Genomic DNA, 23,240 nt, shown 5'->3' on the forward strand with positions numbered 1-23,240 from the left:
CACAGGAAGTAGATGTTTTTGGCACCACCCCCCTCATACACAGGAAGTAGATGTTTTTGCCCCCCTGCCCCTCAAACACAGGAAGTAGATGTTTTGCCCACCCCCCTCAAACACAGGAAGTAGATGTTTTTGCCACCCCCCTCAAACACAGGAAGTAGATGTTTTTGGCATCCCCCTCAAACACAGGAAGTGGATGTTTTTTGTTTTATTATTATTATTATTATATTATATTATATTATTATTATATTATATTATATTATTATTATTATTGGGCACCCCCCTCATACACAGGAAGTAGATGTTTTTTTTTTTTTTTTTTTGGCACCCCCCTCAAACACAGGTCAAGTAGATGTTTTTGGCATCCCCCCTCATACACAGGAAGTAGATGGGCCCCCCTCAAACACAGGAAGTGGATGTTTTTGCCCCCCTCATACACAGGAAGTAGATGTTTTTGGCACCCTGGTCAAACACAGGAAGTAGATGTTTTGCACCCATGGGCATACACAGGAAACAGATGTTTTTGCATCCCCCTCATACACAGGAAGTAGAAATGGGCACCCCCCTCAAACACAGGAAGTGGATGTTTTTGGCACCCCTCATACACAGGAAGTAGATCTTTTGGCACCCCCTCAAACACAGGAAGTAGATGTTTTACAGCCCTCAAACACAGGAAGTAGATGTCTGACCTAGACAGCTCCTCAGGTAGGCGGAGTTCGTGCACACTGCTTGTGCCCTATACAGCCCTATGGGCCCTGGTCAACAGTAGTCCCCTATACAGCCCTATGGGCCCTGGTCAACAGTAGTGCCCTATACAGCCCTATGGGCCCTGGTCAACAGTAGTGCCCTATACAGCCCTATGGGCCCTGGTCAACAGTAGTGCCCTATGGGCCCTGGTCAACAGTAGTCCCCTATACAGCCCTATGGGCCCTGGTCAACAGTAGTCCCCTATACAGCCCTATGGGCCCTGGTCAACAGTAGTCCCTATACAGCCCTATGGGCCCTGGTCAACAGTAGTCCTCTATACAGCCCTATGGGCCCTGGTCAACAGTAGTGCCCTATACAGCCCTATGGGCCCTGGTCAACAGTAGTGCCCTATGGGCCCTGGTCAACAGTAGTCCCCTATACAGCCCTATGGGCCCTGGTCAACAGTAGTGCCCTATACAGCCCTATGGGCCCTGGTCAACAGTAGTTCCTATACAGCCCTATGGGCCCTGGTCAACAGTAGTGCCCTATACAGCCCTATGGGCCCTGGTCAACAGTAGTGCCCTATACAGCCCTATGGGCCCTGGTCAACAGTAGTGCCCTATACAGCCCTATGGGCCCTGGTCAACAGTAGTGCCCTATACAGCCCTATGGGCCCTGGTCAACAGTAGTGCCCTATACAGCCCTATGGGCCCTGGTCAACAGTAGTGCCCTATGGGCCCTGGTCAACAGTAGTGCCCTATACAGCCCTATGGGCCCTGGTCAACAGTAGTCCCCTATAGAGCCCTATGGGCCTGGTCAACAGTAGTGCCCTAAACAGCCCTATGGGCCCTGGTCAACAGTAGTGCCCTATACAGCCCTATGGGCCCTGGTCAACAGTAGTCCCCTATACAGCCCTATGGGCCCTGGTCAACAGTAGTCCCCTATACAGCCCTATGGGCCCTGGTCAACAGTAGTGCCCTATACAGCCCTATGGGCCCTGGTCAACAGTAGTGCCCTATACAGCCCTGGGCCCTGGTCAACAGTAGTGCCATATACAGCCCTATGGGCCCAGGTCAACAGTAGTGCCCTATACAGCCCTGGGCCCTGGTCAACAGTAGTGCCTATACAGCCCTATGGGCCCTGGTCAAAGTAGTGCCCTATACAGCCCTATGGGCCCTGGTCAACAGTAGTGCCCCTATACAGCCCTATGGGCCCTGGTCAACAGTAGTGCCCTATACAGCCCTATGGGCCCTGGTCAACAGTAGTGCCCTATACAGCCCTATGGGCCCTGGTCAACAGTAGTCCCCTATACAGCCCTATGGGCCCTGGTCAACAGTAGTGCCCTATACAGCCCTATGGGCCCTGGTCAACAGTAGAGCCCTATGGGCCCTGGTCAACAGTAGTGCCCTATAACGCCCTATAGGCTCTGGTCAACAGTAGTGCACTATACAGGAAACAGGAGTCTCTATTTGGGACGTGAGACAAAAGAACACACTTACACTGGTACTGTTGAGGAAGTTTCCAATGGCCAAAGCGTTGCTAGGATGCGCTTAAAGGTTTTGTTTTTGGCGAGCTGCTCCATGCCTAGTTTCAGGTCGAAGAGAGGCTCCGCTATCTCCTGTACAGAGACAAAGAAGAACAACATTCAGAGACGAAGAGAGGCTCAGCTATCTCCTGTACAGAGACGGACGAGAGGCTCAGCTATCTCCTGTACAGAGACAAGAGAGGCTCAGCTATCTCCTGTACAGAGACGAAGAGAGGCTCAGCTATCTCCTGTACAGAGACAAAGAGATGAACAACATTCAGAGACAAAGGGAGGCTCAGCTATCTCCTGTACAGAGACGAAGAGAGGCTCAGCTATCTCCTGTACAGAGACGAAGAGAGGCTCAGCTATCTCCTGTACAGAGACGAAGAGAGGCTCAGCTATCTCCTGTACAGAGACGAAGAGGCTCAGCTATCTCCTGTACAGAGACGAAGAGGCTCAGCTATCTCCTGTACAGAGACGAAGAGGCTCAGCTATCTCCTCTACAGAGACGAAGAGAAGCTCACCTGGGGAGGTGTGTGTGTGTGTGTGGTGTGTGTGGTGTGTGGTGTGTGGTGTGTGTGTGTGTGTGTGTGTGTGTGTGTGTGTGTGTGTGTGACTAACTGACACTGACTAACGCCGTTCACCTGGGGAGGTGTTGGATACTCCTGGTTCCTACAGCACATGATGACAGATGACAGGAAGAGCGTGAAGATGATGTACAGCTGTGTAGAGACGAGCAGAACACTAGCCTGGTCCCAGATCAGTTTCTGCATGAGGACTATTCCATAATGAGACTAGCAGAACACTAGCCTGGTCCTAGATCAGTTTCTGCATGAGGACTATTCCATAATGAGACTAGCAGAACACTAGCCTGGTCCCAGATAATAATAATAATAATAATATATGCCATTTAGCTGACGCTTTTATCCAAAGCGACTTACAGTCATGTGTGCATACATTCTACGTATGGGTGGTCCCGGGAAGCGAACCCACTACCCTGGCGTTACAAGCGCCATGCTCTACCAACTGAGCCACAGAAGGACCACAGAAGGATCAGTTTCTGCAGGAGGCACGAGGACTATTCCATAATGAGAGCAGAACAGACTGCACCCCCCCGATCCTACCTTCTCCAGGGTTTCATAGTTGAGTTTGAAGGCCCAGAGCTGTAGTCGAGCGCTGAGGCCGCTGATGGAGGACAGGGTGAGGAGGAACTGTTCTGCTGAGCCCAGGGGGACGTCCGGGTTGGCCAGCTGAGCCTCCTGGATCTTCTGCTTCTCCTCCTCCGAAGGAGTCATAAATCAGGATTTTCTACAAGACAACAGATGACTGGAGTTAGAGGAGGAGGCATGATGTTTCTAGAGAGAGAGAGAGAAGAGAGAGAGAGAGAGACAGAGAGAGAGAGAGAGAGAGAGAGAGAGAGAGAGAGAGAGAGAGAGAGAGAGAGAGAGAGATGACTGGAACAGAGGACTAGAGGCATGGTGTTTCTAGAGGGAGAAGAGAGAGAGAGAGAGGGATGACTGGAACAGAGGACTGGAGGCATGGTGTTTCTAGAGGGAGAAGAGAGAGAGAGAGAGAGGGATGAATGGAACAGAGGACTGGAGGCATGGTGTTTCTAGAGAGAGAGATGACTGGAACAGAGGACTAGAGGCATGGCTTTGTACCACCAGTGAAAGGAAAATCAGAGGACTAAGAAAGTGAGTAGTAGACATGTTGTTATAACACAATAGAAGGTGCTAACAGAGTGATGTTCAGGTAAACATCGTTGACAGTAAACATTCATTCAACCACACGAGAGAAATAGTGGACTTCTCCTCCTGAACCCTATGCAGGTCACCGATGTTCAATGTCAGAGTGCACTGGTCCTGTGGTGTAAACAGCACCTACAGATCCTATTCAACAGTGATTCCAAATGGTAACATCGCCACCCGGTGGTAGAAAGACAGTATCACCTCGATGCCCTCCTTGTTGATGGCGAACTCGTCAAAGTTGAGGATGGCGGTCCTGATGACGTGGACAGCTGGTAGTACGGTCATGCCGATGTTGATGCTGTTACTCCTCTTAGAGTCCAACACCAGAATCTCTGCTTTCTTCACTTCTGATCCTTTCTGCAGGGACGAACAGAGAAAAGATTCAAGTCACCTCGTCAAGTCACCTCGTCAAGTCACCTCGTCAAGTCACCTCGTCAAGTCACCCAGTCAAGTCACCTCGTCAAGTCACCTCGTCAAGTCACCTCGTCAAGTCACCTCGTCAAGTCACCTCGTCAAGTCACCTCGTCAAGTCACCCGTCAAGTCACCTCGTCAAGTCACCTCGTCAAGTCACCTCGTCAAGTCACCTCGTCAAGTCACCCCGTCAAGTCACCCCGTCAAGTCACCCGTCAAGTCACCCCGTCAAGTCACCCAGTCAAGTCACCCAGTCAAGTCACCCAGTCAAGTCACCCAGTCAAGTCACCCAGTCAAGTCACCCAGTCAAGTCACCCAGTCAAGTCACCCAGTCAAGTCACCCAGTCAAGTCACCCAGTCAAGTCACCCAGTCAAGTCACCCAGTCAAGTCACCCAGTCAAGTCACCCCGTCAAGTCACCCAGTCAAGTCACCCCGTCAAGTCACCCCGTCAAGTCACCCCGTCAAGTCACCCCGTCAAGTCACCCCGTCAAGTCACCCCGTCAAGTCACCCCGTCAAGTCACCCCGTCAAGTCACCTCGTCAAGTCACCTCGTCAAGTCACCTCGTCAAGTCACCTCGTCAAGTCACCTCGTCAAGTCACCTCGTCAAGTCACCCCGTCAAGTCACCTCGTCAAGTCACCTCGTCAAGTCACCTCGTCAAGTCACCTCGTCAAGTCACCTCGTCAAGTCACCTCGTCAAGTCACCTCGTCAAGTCACCTCGTCAAGTCACCAGTCAAGTCATTAACAGAGATAACTGTTAATATTTATTTGACTTCATTCCTGGTTTGAAATACTTGAGACAGCTTAACATAGTTTACACAGAGAGTCCAATTCAGATCTTTTGCCAATTATCTGATATTTTCCTTCATGTGTAAACAGCAACAAAAACACATGGAATCTGATCTTGTGATTTCCGAGCTGATGTAACGCCTCACCTTTAGAGCCACGGGTAGCTCCTTGGCCTTGGACTCAAACAGGTGTTCCAGCAGCCGTATCCACGGTGACCTTATCCAGCGACGCCCACACCGTCCCGCGTCCGAATTTACACTTCCTGGGACTGTCTGACTGTTTGAGTTCCTTCCAGAACAACTTGACCGTCTTCCTCTTCTTGGCAAAGGCCGGGTCTGGAGTCTGGGAGGAGGAGGAGGAGGAGGAAGGGGGAGCTCCAGGAGGAGGTGGTGGAGGAGGGGAGCAGAGACCTCCACCCGGTGGGGGAGGAGGTGGAGGAGGGATACTCATAAACGGAGCCCCGGGGGGAGGAGGAGGAGGAGGAGGAGCGGAGGCTAGTCCAGGAATAGGTGGAGGAGGAGGTGGGATGCCACCACCACCACCACCACCACCGGGCCGACCAACACCCACGTCGAAGACGTCCACGTCCAGAACATCTATATCCTCCTCCTCCATGAGGTCGGAGAAGTCCAGGTCTTTAATCTTCAGGGCTTTGGAGCTGGGTTGGAGCTGGTCCCAGGCGTCCGTCTGTCTGTCCCTGGCCAGTGGGGTCATCTGGGTTTTCTCCAGGTTTCGGGAGTGGGTCTCTGCGTCGATGCTGTACTGCGGACGGACACGCCTGTGCTGCTGCTCCTCTGCCAGCCTGGCCCGCGCAGCCTGGGCACTGCCACCCAGACCCTGCAGCTCTGCCCTCCGGGAACTGCTGTCCTCGCTGGGTAGAGGCTGGGCCTGCTGGGCCTGCTGGGCCTGGGGGAACAGATCAGTAATGCATTTCAATTCAAATGAACACTGTGTAACTCTGCTATAGATCAGTCAGCATGTGTTGAGCTGTGTAACTCTGCTATAGATCAGTCAGCATGTGTTCATCTCTAACTCTGCTATAGATCAGTCAGCATGTGCTCATCTCTAACTCTGCTATAGATCAGTCAGCATGTGTTCATCTCTAACTCTGCTATAGATCAGTCAGCATGTGTTCAGCTGTGTAACTCTGCTATAGATCAGTCAGCATGTGTTCAGCTGTGTAACTCTGCTATAGATCAGTCAGCATGTGTTCAGCTGTGTAACTCTGCTATAGATCAGTCAGCATGTGTTCAGCTGTGTAACTCTGCTATAGATCAGTCAGCATGTGTTCAGCTGTGTAACTCTGCTATAGATCAGTCAGCATGTGTTCATCTGTCTAACTCTGCTATAGATCAGTCAGCATGTGTTCATCTGTCTAACTCTGCTATAGATCAGTCAGCATGTGTTCAGCTGTCTAACTCTGCTATAGATCAGTCAGCATGTGTTCAGCTGTGTAACTCTGCTATAGATCAGTCAGCATGTGTTCAGCTGTGTAACTCTGCTATAGATCAGTCAGCATGTGTTCAGCTGTGTAACTCTGCTATAGATCAGTCAGCATGTGTTCAGCTGTGTAACTCTGCTATAGATCAGTCAGCATGTGTTCAGCTGTGTAACTCTGCTATAGATCAGTCAGCATGTGTTCATCTCTAACTCTGCTATAGATCAGTCAGCATGTGTTCAGCTGTCTAACTCTGCTATAGATCAGTCAGCATGTGTTCAGCTGTGTAACTCTGCTATAGATCAGTCAGCATGTGTTCATCTGTGTAACTCTGCTATAGATCAGTCAGCATGTGTTCAGCTGTGTAACTCTGCTATAGATCAGTCAGCATGTGTTCAGCTGTGTAACTCTGCTATAGATCAGTCAGCATGTGTTCAGCTGTGTAACTCTGCTATAGATCAGTCAGCATGTGTTCAGCTGTGTAACTCTGCTATAGATCAGTCAGCATGTGTTCAGCTGTGTAACTCTGCTATAGATCAGTCAGCATGTGTTCAGCTGTGTAACTCTGCTATAGATCAGTCAGCATGTGTTCAGCTCTTTAACTCTGCTATAGATCAGTCAGCATGTGTTCATCTCTAACTCTGCTATAGATCAGTCAGCATGTGTTCAGCTGTGTAACTCTGCTATGCTATAGATCAGTCAGCATGTGTTCATCTGTGTAACTCTGCTATAGATCAGTCAGCATGTGTTCATCTCTAACTCTGCTATAGATCAGTCAGCATGTGTTCAGCTGTGTAACTCTGCTATAGATCAGTCAGCATGTGTTCATCTCTAACTCTGCTATAGATCAGTCAGCATGTGTTCAGCTGTGTAACTCTGCTATAGATCAGTCAGCATGTGTTCAGCTGTCTAACTCTGCTATAGATCAGTCAGCATGTGTTCATCTCTAACTCTGCTATAGATCAGTCAGCATGTGTTCATCTCTAACTCTGCTATAGATCAGTCAGCATGTGTTCATCTCTAACTCTGCTATAGATCAGTCAGCATGTGTTCATCTCTAACTCTGCTATAGATCAGTCAGCATGTGTTCATCTCTAACTCTGCTATAGATCAGTCAGCATGTGTTCATCTCTAACTCTGCTATAGATCAGTCAGCATGTGTTCATCTCTAACTCTGCTATAGATCAGTCAGCATGTGTTCAGCTGTGTAACTCTGCTATAGATCAGTCAGCATGTGTTCATCTCTAACTCTGCTATAGATCAGTCAGCATGTGTTCATCTCTAACTCTGCTATAGATCAGTCAGCATGTGTTCATCTCTAACTCTGCTATAGATCAGTCAGCATGTGTTCATCTCTAACTCTGCTATAGATCAGTCAGCATGTGTTCATCTCTAACTCTGCTATAGATCAGTCAGCATGTGTCTAGTGTGGACATGGACACGACTTACTATATTTTGAAGGGAAAACGATAATTTGTTATCATATTTCTTTAAAAAAATACAAACTTTGATTTATCGATTAAATCGACCCTAGCTAGAACCCATCAACATGGTTCTGAAAGACTGGTGTTAAACTCATCTCTACCATGTGGCCTAGGGTGGTGTTCCAGTCCCAGGGTGGTGTACCAGTCCCAGGGTGGTGTACCAGTCCCAGGGTGGTGTACCAGTCCCAGGGTGGTGTACCAGTCCCAGGGTGGTGTACCAGTCCCAGGGTGGTGTACCAGTCCCAGGGTGGTGTTCCAGTCCCAGGGTGGTGTTCCAGTCCCAGGGTGGTGTACCAGTCCCAGTCCCAGGGTGGTGTACCAGTCCCAGGGTGGTGTACCAGTCCCAGGGTGGTGTACCAGTCCCAGGGTGGTGTACCAGTCCCAGGGTGGTGTACCAGTCCGTTCCAGTGTCAGGCCTCATTACTCTCCCTAGGGTGGTGTACCAGTCCCAGGGTGGTGTACCAGTCCCAGGGTGGTGTACCAGTCCCAGACAGTCCCAGGTGTGTCAGGCCTCATTACTCTTCCTAGGGTGGTGTACCAGTCCCAGGGTGGTGTACCAGTCCCAGCCAGTACCAGTCAGGCCAGTAGATCAGTCATTACTCTCCTAGGGTGGTGTACCAGTCCCAGGGTGGTGTACCAGTCCCAGGGTGGTGTACCAGTCCCAGTGGGTACCAGTCCCAGGGTGTACCAGTCCCAGGGTGGTGTACCAGTCCTAGGGTGGTGTACCAGTCCCAGGGTGGTGTACCAGTCCCAGGGTGGTGTACCAGTCCCAGGGTGGTGTACCAGTCCCAGACCAGTCCCAGGCCTCATTACTCTACCTAGGGTGGTGTACCAGTCCCAGGGTGGTGTACCAGTCCCAGACACAGTGTCAGGCCTCATTACTCTACCTAGGGTGGTGTACCAGTCCCAGACCTCATTACTCTACCTAGGGTGGTGTACCAGTCCCAGACCTGGTGTACTCTAGTCCCAGGGTGGTGGACCAGTCCCAGACACAGTGTCAGCCTGGTTACTCTCCTAGGGTGGTGTACCAGTCCCATGTCCCAGGCCTCATTACTCTACCTAGGGTGGTGTACCAGTCCCAGACCTCATTACTCTACCTAGGGTGGTGTACCAGTCCCAGACCTCATTACTCTACCTAGGGTGGTGTACCAGTCCCAGACCTCATTACTCTACCTAGGGTGGTGTACCAGTCCCAGCCTCATTACTCTACCCAGGGTGGTGTACCAGTCCCAGGGTGGTGTACCAGTCCCAGGGTGGTGTACCAGTCCCAGTCCCAGGGTGGTGTACCAGTCCCAGACACAGTGTCAGGCCTCATTACTCTACCTAGGGTGGTGTACCAGTCCCAGGCCTCATTACTCTACCCAGGGTGGTGTACCAGTCCCAGCCACAGTGTCAGGTCTCAAACTGAATTATTCCACTGTTCTACCTTCCCCACTGTCATCCTCTCTCTCTCTGTTCAATAAAGTCAGAACAGATCCCCACTGTCTTCCTCTCTCTGTTCAATAAAGTCAGAACAGATCCCCACTGTCTTCCTCTCTCTGTTCAATAAAGTCAGAACAGATCCCCACTGTCTTCCTCTCTCTCTGTTCAATAAAGTCAGAACAGATCCCCACTGTCTTCCTCTCTCTCTCTGTTCAATAAAGTCAGAACAGATCCCCACTGTCTTCCTCTCTCTCTCTGTTCAATAAAGTCAGAACAGATCCCCACTGTCCTCCTCTCTCTCTGTTCAATAAAGTCAGAACAGATCCCCACTGTCTTCCTCTCTCTCTGTTCAATAAAGTCAGAACAGATCCCCACTGTCTTCCTCTCTCTCTCTGTTCAATAAAGTCAGAACAGATCCCCACTGTATTCCTCTCTCTGTTCAATAAAGTCAGAACAGATCACCACTGTCTTCCTCTCTCTGTTCAATAAAGTCAGAACAGATCCCCACTGTCTTCCTCTCTCTGTTCAATAAAGTCAGAACATTGATATAAAAAAAAACACTAATGAATTCCTACCTTGAGGCTAGATAGACGTTCCTTCACACTGCTACCAGCCCTGTCCAGCCCTCTGTGGTCCTCTGGCTCTCCGGAGAGGCTCTCCTCGGTGCCTGACGGCCGGTCGACTGAAGACCCCGAGGAGTTATTGGCGTAGAGCATGTTCAGCATGAACTTCTCGTTGGAGAGGTTTTTCTGTTGGACACTGACACCTACAGGACAGGAGGGGAAGGACAACTGCATGTTACAATCATCATATTCACACACATAGCATTAGAGATATATCTATATATTAATATTTTTTAACCTTTATTTAACTAGGCAAGTCAGAGGAGCAGAGGGGCAGAGGGGAAGGGGCAGAGGGGAAGGGGCAGAGGGGAAGGGGCAGAGGGGAAAGGGGCAGAGGAGAAGGGGCAGAGGAGAAGGGGCAGAGGAGAGGGGCAGAGGAGAAGGGGCAGAGGGGAAGGGGCAGAGGGGGAAGGGGCAGAGGGGGAAGCAGAGGGGAAGGGGCAGAGGGGGAAGGGGCAGAGGGGAAGGGGCAGAGGGGGAAGGGGCAGAGGGGGAAGGGGCAGAGGGGAGGGGGAAGGGGCAGAGGGCAGAGGGGGAAGGGGCAGAGGGGGAAGGGAAAGGGCAGAGGGGAAAGGGGCAGAGGGGGAAGGGGCAGGGGGAAGGGGCAGAGGAAAAAGGGGCAGAGGGGGAAGGGGCAGAGGGGAAAGGGGCAGAGGGGGAAAGGGGCAGAGGGAAAGGGGCAGAGGGGGCAGAGGGGAAAGGGGCAGAGGGGAAAGGGGCAGAGGGGAAGGGGCAGAGGGGAAGGGGCAGAGGGGAAGGGGCAGAGGGGGAAGGGGGGCAGAGGGGGAAGGGGCAGAGGGGAAGGGGCAGAGGGGAAGGGGCAGAGGAAGGGGCAGAGGGGAAGGGGCAGAGGGGAAGGGGCAGAGGGGAAGGGGCAGAGGGGAAGGGGCAGAGGGAAGGGGCAGAGGGGAAGGGGCAGAGGGGAAGGGGCAGAAGGGGGAAGGGGCAGAGGGGAAGGGGCAGAGGGGAAGGGCAGAGAGGGAAGGGGCAGAGGGGAAGGGGCAGAGGGGAAGGGGCAGAGGGGGAAGCAGAGGGAAGGGGCAGAGAAGGGGAAGGGGGCAGAGGGGGAAGGGGCAGAGGGGGAAGGGGCAGAGGGAGAAGGGGCAGAGGGGAAGGGGCAGAGGGGAAGGGGCAGAGGGGAAGGGGCAGAGGGGAAGGGGCAGAGGGGAAGGAGCAGAGGGGGGAGGGGGAAGGGGCAGAGGGGGATATATATATTCACACACATAGCATTAGAGATATATCTATATCTATATATTAATATTTTTAACCTTTATTTAACTAGGCAAGTCAGAGGAGCAGAGGGGCAGAGGGGAAGGGGCAGAGGGGAAGGGGCAGAGGGGAAAGGGGCAGAGGAGAAGGGGCAGAGGAGAAGGGGCAGAGGGGGAAGGGGCAGAGGGGGAAGGGGCAGAAGGGGCAGAGGGGGAAGGGGCAGAGGGGGAAGGGGCAGAGGGGGAAGGGGCAGAGGGGGAAGGGGCAGAGGGGGAAGGGGCAGAGGGGGAAGGGGCAGAGGGGGAAGGGGCAGAGGGGGAAGGGGCAGAGGGGGAAGGGGCAGAGGGGAAGGGGCAGAGGGGGAAGGGGCAGAGGGGAAGGGGCAGAGGAGAAGGGGCAGAGGGGGAAGGGGCAGAGGGGGAAGGGGCAGAGGGGGAAGGGGCAGAGGGGGAAGGGGCAGAGGAGAAGGGGCAGAAGACTTCGGAGGAGGGTTGGATATTAATCTCTTGCCTGGATCATTATGGGTCGCCTGGGTGTCTGCTGGGTCAGGCTGCTCAAGGGTTCTCTGGATGGGGCCAGTCTCTCCTGAGACCTGCCCCCCTGCGTGGAGCTCTGGCTGGGGCCCGGTTTCTGCACCGCTGTCCTGGAACGGGGCTGTTGGCACACACATGCATGTTAAATAATGTATGAGTGAATTTCCATTTGAAATGTTACTGGCAGAGCATAACGTACTTCAGAGAAATGACCCCCCAGACTCAGATTCAACTTCAATGTGAAAGGCCCTCTGCCAAAGTCTTTTCACTTGTCTGAGTGCGTGTGTGTAAAAAGAGAGAGAGAGTGGAGAGAGAGAGAGTGGAGCGAGAGAGAGAGTGGAGAGAGAGAGAGTGGAGAGAGAGAGAGAGTGGAGAGAGAGAGAGTGTGGAGAGAGAGAGAGTGGAGAGAGTGGGCGAGAGAGAGTGGAGCGAGAGAGAGTGGAGCGAGAGAGAGAGGAGAGAGAGAGAGGAGAGAGAGAGAGAGAGAGAGAGAGTGGAGAGAGAGAGAGTGGAGAGAGAGGCGAGAGAGGGAGAGAGAGAGGCGAGAGAGAGGGAGAGAGAGAGAGAGAGAGTGAGAGAGAGGCGAGAGAGAGAGGCGAGAGAGAGAGCGAGAGAGAGAGAGAGAGAGTGGAGAGAGAGAGAGTAGAGAGAGAGAGAGAGAGAGAGAGAGAGGCGAGAGAGGAGAGAGAGAGAGAGTGGAGAGGCGAGAGAGATGAGAGAGAGAGAGGAGAGAGAGTGGAGAGAGAGTGGGCGAGAGAGAGAGAGGCGAGAGAGAGGCGAGAGAGAGAGGCGAGAGAGAGAGAGAGGCGTGTCCTAGAGAGAGAGAGGCATAGAGAGATAGAGGTGTCCCCATAATATACCACTGAGAAGTGTGATAATGTAGGACTGAAGTGTGAGAGAGAGAGGCGAGAGTGTCCCCATAATCATATCACTGAAGAGAGAGAGCGAGAGAGAGAGTGGTAATGATAATGATAGTGATAATGTAGAGGTGTCCCCATAATATATCACTGGAGGAAGTGTGATAAGAGGTGTGAAATGTAGAGGTGTCCCCATAATATACCACTGGAGGAAGTGTGATAATGTAGAGGTGTCCCCATAATATATCACTGGAGGAAGTGTGATAATGTAGAGGTGTCCCCATAATATATCACTGAAGTGTGATAATGTAGAGGTGTCCCCATAATATATCACTGGAAGTGTGATAAGTAGAGGTGTCCCCATAATATATCACTGAAGTGTGATAATGTAGAGGTGTCCCCCATAATATACCACTGGAGGAAGTGTGATAATGTAGAGGTGTCCCCCATAATATATCACTGGAGGAAGTGTGATAATGTAGAGGTGTCCCCATAATATATCACTGAAGTGTGATAATGTAGAGGTGTCCCCATAATATATCACTGGAGGAAGTGTGATAATGTAGAGGTGTCCCCATAATATATCACTGAGGAAGTGTGATAATGTAGAGGTGTCCCCATAATATATCACTGGAGGAAGTGTGATAATGTAGAGGTGTCCCCATAATATATCACTGGAGGAAGTGTGATAATGTAGAGGTGTCCCCATAATATATCACTAGAGGTGTCCCCCATAATATATCACTGGAGGAAGTGTGATAATGTAGAGGTGCCCCCATAATATATCACTGGAGGAAGTGTGATAATGTAGAGGTGTATAATATATCACTGGAGGAAGTGTGATAATGTAGAGGTGTCCCCCATAATATATCACTGGAGGAAGTGTGATAATGTAGAGGTGTCCCCATAATATATCACTGGAGGAAGTGTGATAATGTAGAGGTGTCCCCATAATATATCACTGGAGGAAGTGTGATAATGTAGAGGTGTCCCCATAATATACCACTGGAGGAAGTGTGATAATGTAGAGGTGTCCCCCATAATATATCACTGGAAGTGTGATAATGTAGAGGTGTCCCCCATAATATACCACTGGAGGAAGTGTGATAATGTAGAGGTGTCCCCATAATATACCACTGGAGGAAGTGTGATAATGTAGAGGTGTCCCCATAATATATCACTGGAGGAAGTGTGATAATGTAGAGGTGTCCCCATAATATACCACTGGAGGAAGTGTGATAATGTAGAGGTGTCCCCATAATATATCACTGGAGGAAGTGTGATAATGTAGAGGTGTCCCCCATAATATATCACTGGAGGAAGTGTGATAATGTAGAGGTGTCCCCCATAATATATCACTGGAGGAAGTGTGATAATGTAGAGGTGTCCCCCATAATATATCACTGGAGGAAGTGTGATAATGTAGAGGTGTCCCCCATAATATACCACTGGAGGAAGTGTGATAATGTAGAGGTGTCCCCCATAATATATCACTGGAGGAAGTGTGATAATGTAGAGGTGTCCCCATAATATACCACTGGAGGAAGTGTGATAATGTAGAGGTGTCCCCCATAATATACCACTGGAGGAAGTGTGATAATGTAGAGGTGTCCCCATAATATATCACTGGAGGAAGTGTGATAATGTAGAGGTGTCCCCCATAATATATCACTGGAGGAAGTGTGATAATGTAGAGGTGTCCCCATAATATATCACTGGAGGAAGTGTGATAATGTAGAGGTGTCCCCCATAATATATCACTGGAGGAAGTGTGATAATGTAGAGGTGTCCCCATAATATATCACTGGAGGAAGTGTGATAATGTAGAGGTGCCCCCATAATATATCACTGGAGGAAGTGTGATAATGTAGAGGTGTCCCCATAATATATCACTGGAGGAAGTGTGATAATGTAGAGGTGTCCCCCATAATATATCACTGGAGGAAGTGTGATAATGTAGAGGTGTCCCCATAATATACCACTGGAGGAAGTGTGATAATGTAGAGGTGTCCCCCATAATATATCACTAGAAGTGTGATAATGTAGGTGTCCCCCATAATATACCACTGGAGGAAGTGTGATAATGTAGAGGTGTCCCCATAATATATCACTGGAGGAAGTGTGATAATGTAGAGGTGTCCCCAATAATATACCACTGGAGGAAGTGTGATAATGTAGAGGTGTCCCCATAATATATCACTGGAGGAAGTGTGATAATGTAGAGGTGTCCCCATAATATATCACTGAAGTGTGATAATGTAGGTGTCCCCCATAATATACCACTGGAGGAAGTGTGATAATGTAGAGGTGTCCCCATAATATATCACTGAAGTGTGATAATGTAGAGGTGTCCCCATAATATATCACTGGAGGAAGTGTGATAATGTAGAGGTGTCCCCATAATATATCACTGAAGTGTGATAATGTAGAGGTGTCCCCATAATATATCACTGGAGGAAGTGTGATAATGTAGAGGTGTCCCCATAATATATCACTGAAGTGTGATAATGTGTGTCCCCATAATATGGAAGTGTGATAATGTAGAGGTGTCCCCATAATATATCACTGGAGGAAGTGTGATAATGTAGAGGTGTCCCCATAATATATCACTGGAGGAAGTGTGATAATGTAGAGGTGTCCCCCATAATATATCACTGGAGGAAGTGTGATAATGTAGAGGTGTCCCCATAATATACCACTGGAGGAAGTGTGATAATGTAGAGGTGTCCCCATAATATACCACTGGAGGAAGTGTGATAATGTAGAGGTGCCCCCATAATATACCACTGGAGGAAGTGTGATAATGTAGAGGTGTCCCCATAATATATCACTGGAGGAAGTGTGATAATGTAGAGGTGTCCCCATAATATATCACTGGAGGAAGTGTGATAATGTAGAGGTGTCCCCATAATATATCACTGGAGGAAGTGTGATAATGTAGAGGTGTCCCCATAATATACCACTGGAGGAAGTGTGATAATGTAGAGGTGTCCCCCATAATATATCACTGAAGTGTGATAATGTAGAGGTGTCCCATAATATATCACTGAAGTGTGATAATGTAGAGTGTCCCCCATAATATATCACTGGAGGAAGTGTGATAATGTAGAGGTGTCCCCATAATATATCACTGAAGTGTGATAATGTAGAGTGTCCCCCATAAAATACCACTGGAGGAAGTGTGATAATGTAGAGGTGTCCCATAATATATCACTGGAGGAAGTGTGATAATGTAGAGGTGTCCCCATAATATATCACTGAAGTGTGATAATGTAGAGGTGTCCCCATAATATATCACTGGAGGAAGTGTGATAATGTAGAGTGTGTCCCCCATAATATACCACTGGAGGAAGTGTGATAATGTAGAGGTGTCCCCCATAATATATCACTGGAGGAAGTGTGATAATGTAGAGTGTCCCCCATAATATACCACTGGAGGAAGTGTGATAATGTAGAGGTGTCCCCATAATATACCACTGGAGAAGTGTGATAATGTAGAGGTGTCCCCCATAATATATCACTGGAGGAAGTGTGATAATGTGAGTGTCCCCATAATATACCACTGGAGGAAGTGTGATAATGTAGAGGTGTCCCCCATAATATACCACTGGAGGAAGTGTGATAATGCAAGTGTCCCCATAATATACCACTGGAGGAAGTGTGATAATGTAGAGGTGTCCCCATAATATATCACTGGAGGAAGTGTGATAATGTAGGTGTCCCCATAATATACCACTGGAGGAAGTGTGATAATGTAGAGGTGTCCCCATAATATACCACCGAGGAAGTGTGATAATGTAAGAGTGTCCCCATAATATACCACTGGAGAAGTGTGATAATGTAGAGGTGTCCCCATAATATATCACTGAAGTGTGATAATGTAGAGTGTCCCCCATAATATATCACTGGAGGAAGTGTGATAATGTAGAGTGTCCCCCATAATATACCACTGGAGGAAGTGTGATAATAGAGAGTGTCCACCCATATCACTGGAGGAAGTCATGGAGAGGTGTCCCCCATAATATACCACTGGATAGTGTGATAATGTAAGTATCCCATAATATACCACTGGAAGTGTGATAATGTAAGTGTCCCATAATATATCACTGGAGGAAGTGTGATAATGTAGAAGGTGTCCCCCATAATATATTACTGGAGGAAGTGTGATAATGTGAGGTGTCCCCATAATATATCACTGGAGGAAGTGTGATAATGTAGAAGGTGTCCCCATAATATATCACTGGAGAAGTGTGATAATGTAGAGTGTCCCCATAATATATCACTGGAGAAGTGTGATAATGTAGGAGTGTCCCCATAATATATCACTGGAGGGATGATAATGTAGAGAGTGTCCCCATAATATATCACTGGAGGAAGTGTGATAATGTAGAGTGTCCCCATAATATATCACTGGAGAGTGTGATAATGTCGGTGTCCCCCATAATATACCACTGGAGGAAGTGTGATAATGTAGAGTGTCCCCCATAATATATCACTGGAGGATGTGTGATAATGTAGAGTGTCCCCCATAATATACCACTGGAGGAAGGTGCTTGATAATGTAAGTGTCCCCATAATATATCACTGGAGAAGTGTGATAATGTAGAGAGTGTCCCAGCTAATATACCACTGGAGGAAGTGTGATAATGTAGGTGTCCCCATAATATATCACTGGAGGAAGTGTGATAATGTAGAAAGTGTCCCCCAATAATATATCACTGAAAAGTGTGATAATGTAGGTGTCCCCCATAATATACCACTGGAGGAAGTATGATAATGTAGAGAGTGTCCCATAATATACCACTGGAGGAAGTGTGATAATGTAAAGTGTCCCCATAATATATCACTGGAGAAGTGTGATAATAGAAGGTGTCCCCCATAATATATCACTGGAGGAAGTGTGATAATGTAAAGTGTCCCCCATAATATATCACTGGAGGAAGTGTGATAATGTAGAGTGTCCCCATAATATATCACTGGAGGAAGTGTGATAATGTAGAGTGTCCCCATAATATATCACTGGAGGAAGTGTGATAATGAAGGTGTCCCCCATATATATCACTGGAGAAGTGTGATAATGTAGAGGTGTCCCCAAAATATATCACTGGAGGAAGTGTGATAATGTAGAGTGTCCCCATAATATATCACTGGAGGATGTGTGATAATGTAGAGTGTCCCCATAATATATCACTGGAGGAAATTGATAATGTAGAGTGTCCCATAATATATCACTGGAGGAAAGTGTGATAATGTAGAGGTGTCCCCCATAATATATCACTGGAGGAAGTGTGATAATGTAGAGTGTCCCCATATATATCACTGGAGGAAGTGTGATAATGTAGAGGTGTCCCCATAATATATCACTGAAGTGTGATAATGTAGAGTGTCCCCCATAATATATCACTGGAGAATTGTGATAATGTAGAGGTGTCCCCATAATATCACTGAAGTGTGATAATGTAGAAGTGTCCCCCATAATATATCACTGGAGAGTGTGATAATGTAGAGAGTGTCCCCATAATATATCACTGAAGTGTGATAATGTAGAAGTGTCCCCATAATATATCACTGGAGGAAGTGTGATAATGTAGAAATTGTCCCCATAATATCACTGGAGAAGTGTGATAATGTAGAGTGTCCCCCATAATATATCACTGGAGGAAGTGTGATAATGTAGAGGTGTCCCCATAATATATCACTGGAGAAGTGTGATAATGTAGAGGTGTCCCCATAATATATCACTGGAGGAAGTGTGATAATGTAGAGGTGTCCCCATAATATATCACTGGGAGGAAGTGTGATAATGAGGTGTCCCCATAATATACCACTGGAGGAAGTGTGATAATGTAGAGTGTCCCCAAATATATCACTGGAGGAAGTGTGATAATGTAGAGGTGTCCCCATAATATATCACTGGAGGAGTGTGATAATGTAGAGGTGTCCCCATAATATATCACTGGAGAATGTGATAATGTAGAGGTGTCCCCATAATATATCACTGGAGGATAATGTGTGTCCCCATAATATATCACTGGAGAAGTGTGATAATGTAGAGTCCCCCATAATATACCACTGGAGGAAGTGTGATAATGTAGAGGTGTCCCCCATAATATATCACTGGAGGAAGTGTGATAATGTAGAGTGTCCCCATAATATACCACTGGAGGAAGTGTGATAATGTAGAGTGTCCCCCATAATATATCACTGGAGGAATTGTGATAATGTAGAGGTGTCCCCAATAATATACCACTGGAGAAGTGTGATAATGTAGAGGTGTCCCCCATAATATATCACTGGAGGAAGTGTGATAATGTAGAGGTGTCCCCATAATATATCACTGAAGTGTGATAATGTAGGTGTCCCCCATAATATACCACTGGAGGAAGTGTGATAATGTAGAGGTGTCCCCATAATATATCACTGAGGTGTGATAATGTAGAGGTGTCCCCCATAATATATCACTGGAGGAATTGTGATAATGTGTGTCCCCATAATATATCACTGAAGTGTGATAATGTAAGTGTCCCCATAATATATCACTGGAGGAAGTGTGATAATGTAGAGGTGTCCCCATAATATATAGTGTGATAACTGAGTGTCCCCATAATATATCACTGAAGTGTGATAATGTAGAGGTGTCCCCATAATATATCACTGGAGGAAGTGTGATAATGTAGAGGTGTCCCCATAATATATCACTGGAGGAAGTGTGATAATGTAAGTGTCCCCATAAATATCACTGGAGAAAGTGTGATAATGTGAGGTGTCCCCCATAATATATCACTGGAGGAAGTGTGATAATGTAGAGGTGTCCCCATAATATATCACTGGAGGAAGTGTGATAATGTAGAGGTGTCCCCCATAATATACACTGGAGGAAGTGTGATAATGTAGAGGTGTCCCCATAATATACCACTGGAGGAAGTGTGATAATGTAGAGGTGTCCCCCATAATATATCACTGGAGGAAGTGTGATAATGTAGAGGTGTCCCCATAATATATCACTGGAGGAAGTGTGATAATGTAGAGGTGTCCCCATAATATACCACTGGAGGAAGTGTGATAATGTAGAGGTGTCCCCCATAATATATCACTGAAGTGTGATAATGTAGAGGTGTCCCCATAATATATCACTGAAGTGTGATAATGTAGAGGTGTCCCCCATAATATATCACTGGAGGAAGTGTGATAATGTAGAGGTGTCCCCATAATATATCACTGAAGTGTGATAATGTAGGTGTCCCCATAATATACCACTGGAGGAAGTGTGATAATGTAGAGGTGTCCCCATAATATATCACTGAAGTGTGATAATGTAGAGGTGTCTCCACATAATATATCACTTTGGGAATTGCTTCTCCCACCATAATTGTGATAATGTAGAGGTGTCCCCATAATATATCACTGAAGTGTGATAATGTAGAGGTGTCCCCCATAATATATCACTGGAGGAAGTGTGATAATGAGGTGTCCCCTAATATATCACTGGAGGAAGTGTGATAAATGTAGAGAGGTGTCCCCATAATATACCACTGGAGGAAGTGTGATAATGTAGAGGTGTCCCCATAATATATCACTGGAGGAAGTGTGATAATGTAGAGGTGTCCCCATAATATATCACTGAGGAAGTGATAATGTAGAGGTGTCCCCATAATATATCACTGAGGAAGTGTGTGATAATGTAGAGGTGTCCCCATAATATACCCTGGGGGAAGTGTGATAATGTAGAGGTGTCCCCCATAATATATCACTGGAGGAAGTGTGATAATGTAGAGGTGTCCCCCATAATATACCACTGGAGGAAGTGTGATAATGTAGAGGTGTCCCCATAATATACCACTGGAGGAAGTGTGATAATGTAGAATTGTACCTCATATTATATCACTGGAGGAAGTGTGATAATGTAGAGGTGTCCCCCATAATATATCACTGGAGGAAGTGTGATAATGTGAGAGGTGTCCCCATAATATACCACTGGAGGAAGTGTGATAATGTAGAGGTGTCCCCATAATATATCACTGAAGTGTGATAATGTAGAGGTGTCCCCATAATATATCACTGAAGTGTGATAATGTAGAGGTGTCCCCCATAATATACCACTGGAGAAGTGTGATAATGTAGAGGTGTCCCATAATATATCACTGAAGTGTGATAATGTGGGAGGTGTCCCCCATAATATATTACTGGAGGAAGTGTGATAATGTAGAGGTGTCCCCATAATATATCACTGGAGGAAGTGTGATAATGTAGAAGGTGTCCCCATAATATATCACTGGAGGAAGTGTGATAATGTAGAGGTGTCCCCATAATATATCACTGGAGGAAGTGTGATAATGTAGAGGTGTCCCCATAATATATCACTGGAGGATATGTGATAATGTAGAGGTGTCCCCATAATATATCACTGGAGGAAGTGTGATAATGTAGAGGTGTCCCCATAATATATCACTGGAGGAAGTGTGATAATGTAGAGGTGTCCCCATAATATACCACTGGAGGAAGTGTGATAATGTAGAGGTGTCCCCCATAATATATCACTGGAGGAAGTGTGATAATGTAGAGGTGTCCCCCATAATATACCACTGGAGGAAGTGTGATAATGTAGAGGTGTCCCCCATAATATATCACTGGAGGAAGTGTGATAATGTAGAGGTGTCCCCAATAATATACCACTGGAGGAAGTGTGATAATGTAGAGGTGTCCCCATAATATATCACTGGAGGAAGTGTGATAATGTAGAGGTGTCCCCCATAATATATCACTGAAGTGTGATAATGTAAAATTGTCCCCCTTAATATACCACTGGAGGAAGTGTGATAATGTAGAGGTGTCCCATAATATACCACTGGAGGAAGTGTGTGATAATGTAAGTGTCACCATAATATATCACTGGAGAAATTGTGAAATAATGTGAAGGTGTCCCCCATAATATATCACTGGAGGAAGTGTGATAATGTAAGTGTCCCCCATAATATATCACTGGAGGAAGTGTGATAAATAGCAAATTGTCCCCATAATATCACTGGAGGAAGTGTGATAATGTAGAGTGTCCCCATAATATGTCTGGAGGAGAGTGTGACAATACAAGTGTCCCATAATGTGTGCCACATATCACTGGAGGAAGTGTGATAATGTGGGATGTCCCAAAATATATCACTTGGAGGAAGTGTGATAATGTAAGTGTCCCATAATATATCACTGGAGGATGTACTTGACTAATGTAAGTGTCCCCCTGTTATATCACTGGAGAAGTGTGATAATGCAGAGGTGTCCCCCATAATATATCACTGAAGTGTGATATGTAGAGGTGTCCCCATAATATATCACTGAAGTGTGATAATGTAGAGGTGTCCCCCATAATATATCACTGAGGTGGAAGTGATAATGTAGAGGTGTCCCCATAATATATCACTGAGGAAGTGTGATAATGTAGAGGTGTCCCCATAATATATCACTGAAGTGTGATAATGTAGGTGTCCCCATAATATACCACTGAGGAAGTGTGATAATGTAGAGGTGTCCCCATAATATATCACTGAAGTGTGATAATGTAGAGGTGTCCCCATAATATATCACTGGAGGAAGTGTGATAATGTAGAAGGTGTCCCCCATAATATATCACTGGAGGAAGTGTGATAATGCAGAGGTGTCCCCATAATATATCACTGGAGGAAGTGTGATAATGTAGAGGTGTCCCCATAATATATCACTGGAGAAATTGTGATAATGTAGAGGTGTCCCCATAATATATCACTGATGAAGTGTGATATCGTAGAGGTGTCCCCCATAATATATCACTGGAGGAAGTGTGATAATGTAGAGGTGTCCCCATAATATACCACTGGAGAAGTGTGATAATGTAGAGGTGTCCCCATAATATATCACTGGAGGAGTGTGATAATGTAGAGGTGTCCCCATAATATATCACTGGAGGAAGATAATGTAGAGGTGTCCCCATAATATATCACTGAGGAAGTGTGATAATGTAGAGGTGTCCCCCATAATATATCACTGGAGGAAATGTGATAGATATAAGGTGTCCCCCATACATATACCACTGGAGGAAGTGTGATAATGTAGAGTGTCCCCCTAATATATCACTGAAGGGTGATAATGTAAGTGTCCCATAATATACCACTGGAGGAAGTGTGATAATGTAGAGGTGTCCCCCATAATATATCACTGAAGCAGATGAGGTGTCCACATAATAATGGAGAGGTGACTCATGTAAGAATTGTCCCCATAACATATCACTGGAGGAAGCTTGATAATGAGGTGTCCCCCCATAATATATCACTGAAGTGTGATAATGTAGAGGTGTCCCCATAATATATCACTGGAGGAAGTGTGATAATGTAGAGGTGTCCCCATAATATATCACTGGAGGAAGTGTGATAATGTAGAGGTGTCCCCATAATATACCACTGGAGGAAGTGTGATAATGTAGAGGTGTCCCCCATAATATATCACTGGAGGAAGTGTGATAATGTAGAGGTGTCCCCATAATATATCACT

General features: G+C 47.1%; 1 pseudogene; it reads right to left on the reverse strand.

Moving 5' to 3' along the window:
- Nucleotides 1-396: 396 nt before the first annotated feature.
- LOC127925190 (FH1/FH2 domain-containing protein 3-like) lies at nt 397-12,020 on the reverse strand (annotated as a pseudogene).
- Between the last annotated feature and the right edge of the window lie 11,220 nt (nt 12,021-23,240).

The sequence above is a fragment of the Oncorhynchus keta genome, unplaced genomic scaffold (genome assembly GCF_023373465.1).
Source record: "Oncorhynchus keta strain PuntledgeMale-10-30-2019 unplaced genomic scaffold, Oket_V2 Un_contig_5249_pilon_pilon, whole genome shotgun sequence".
Lineage (NCBI taxonomy): Eukaryota > Metazoa > Chordata > Actinopteri > Salmoniformes > Salmonidae > Oncorhynchus > Oncorhynchus keta.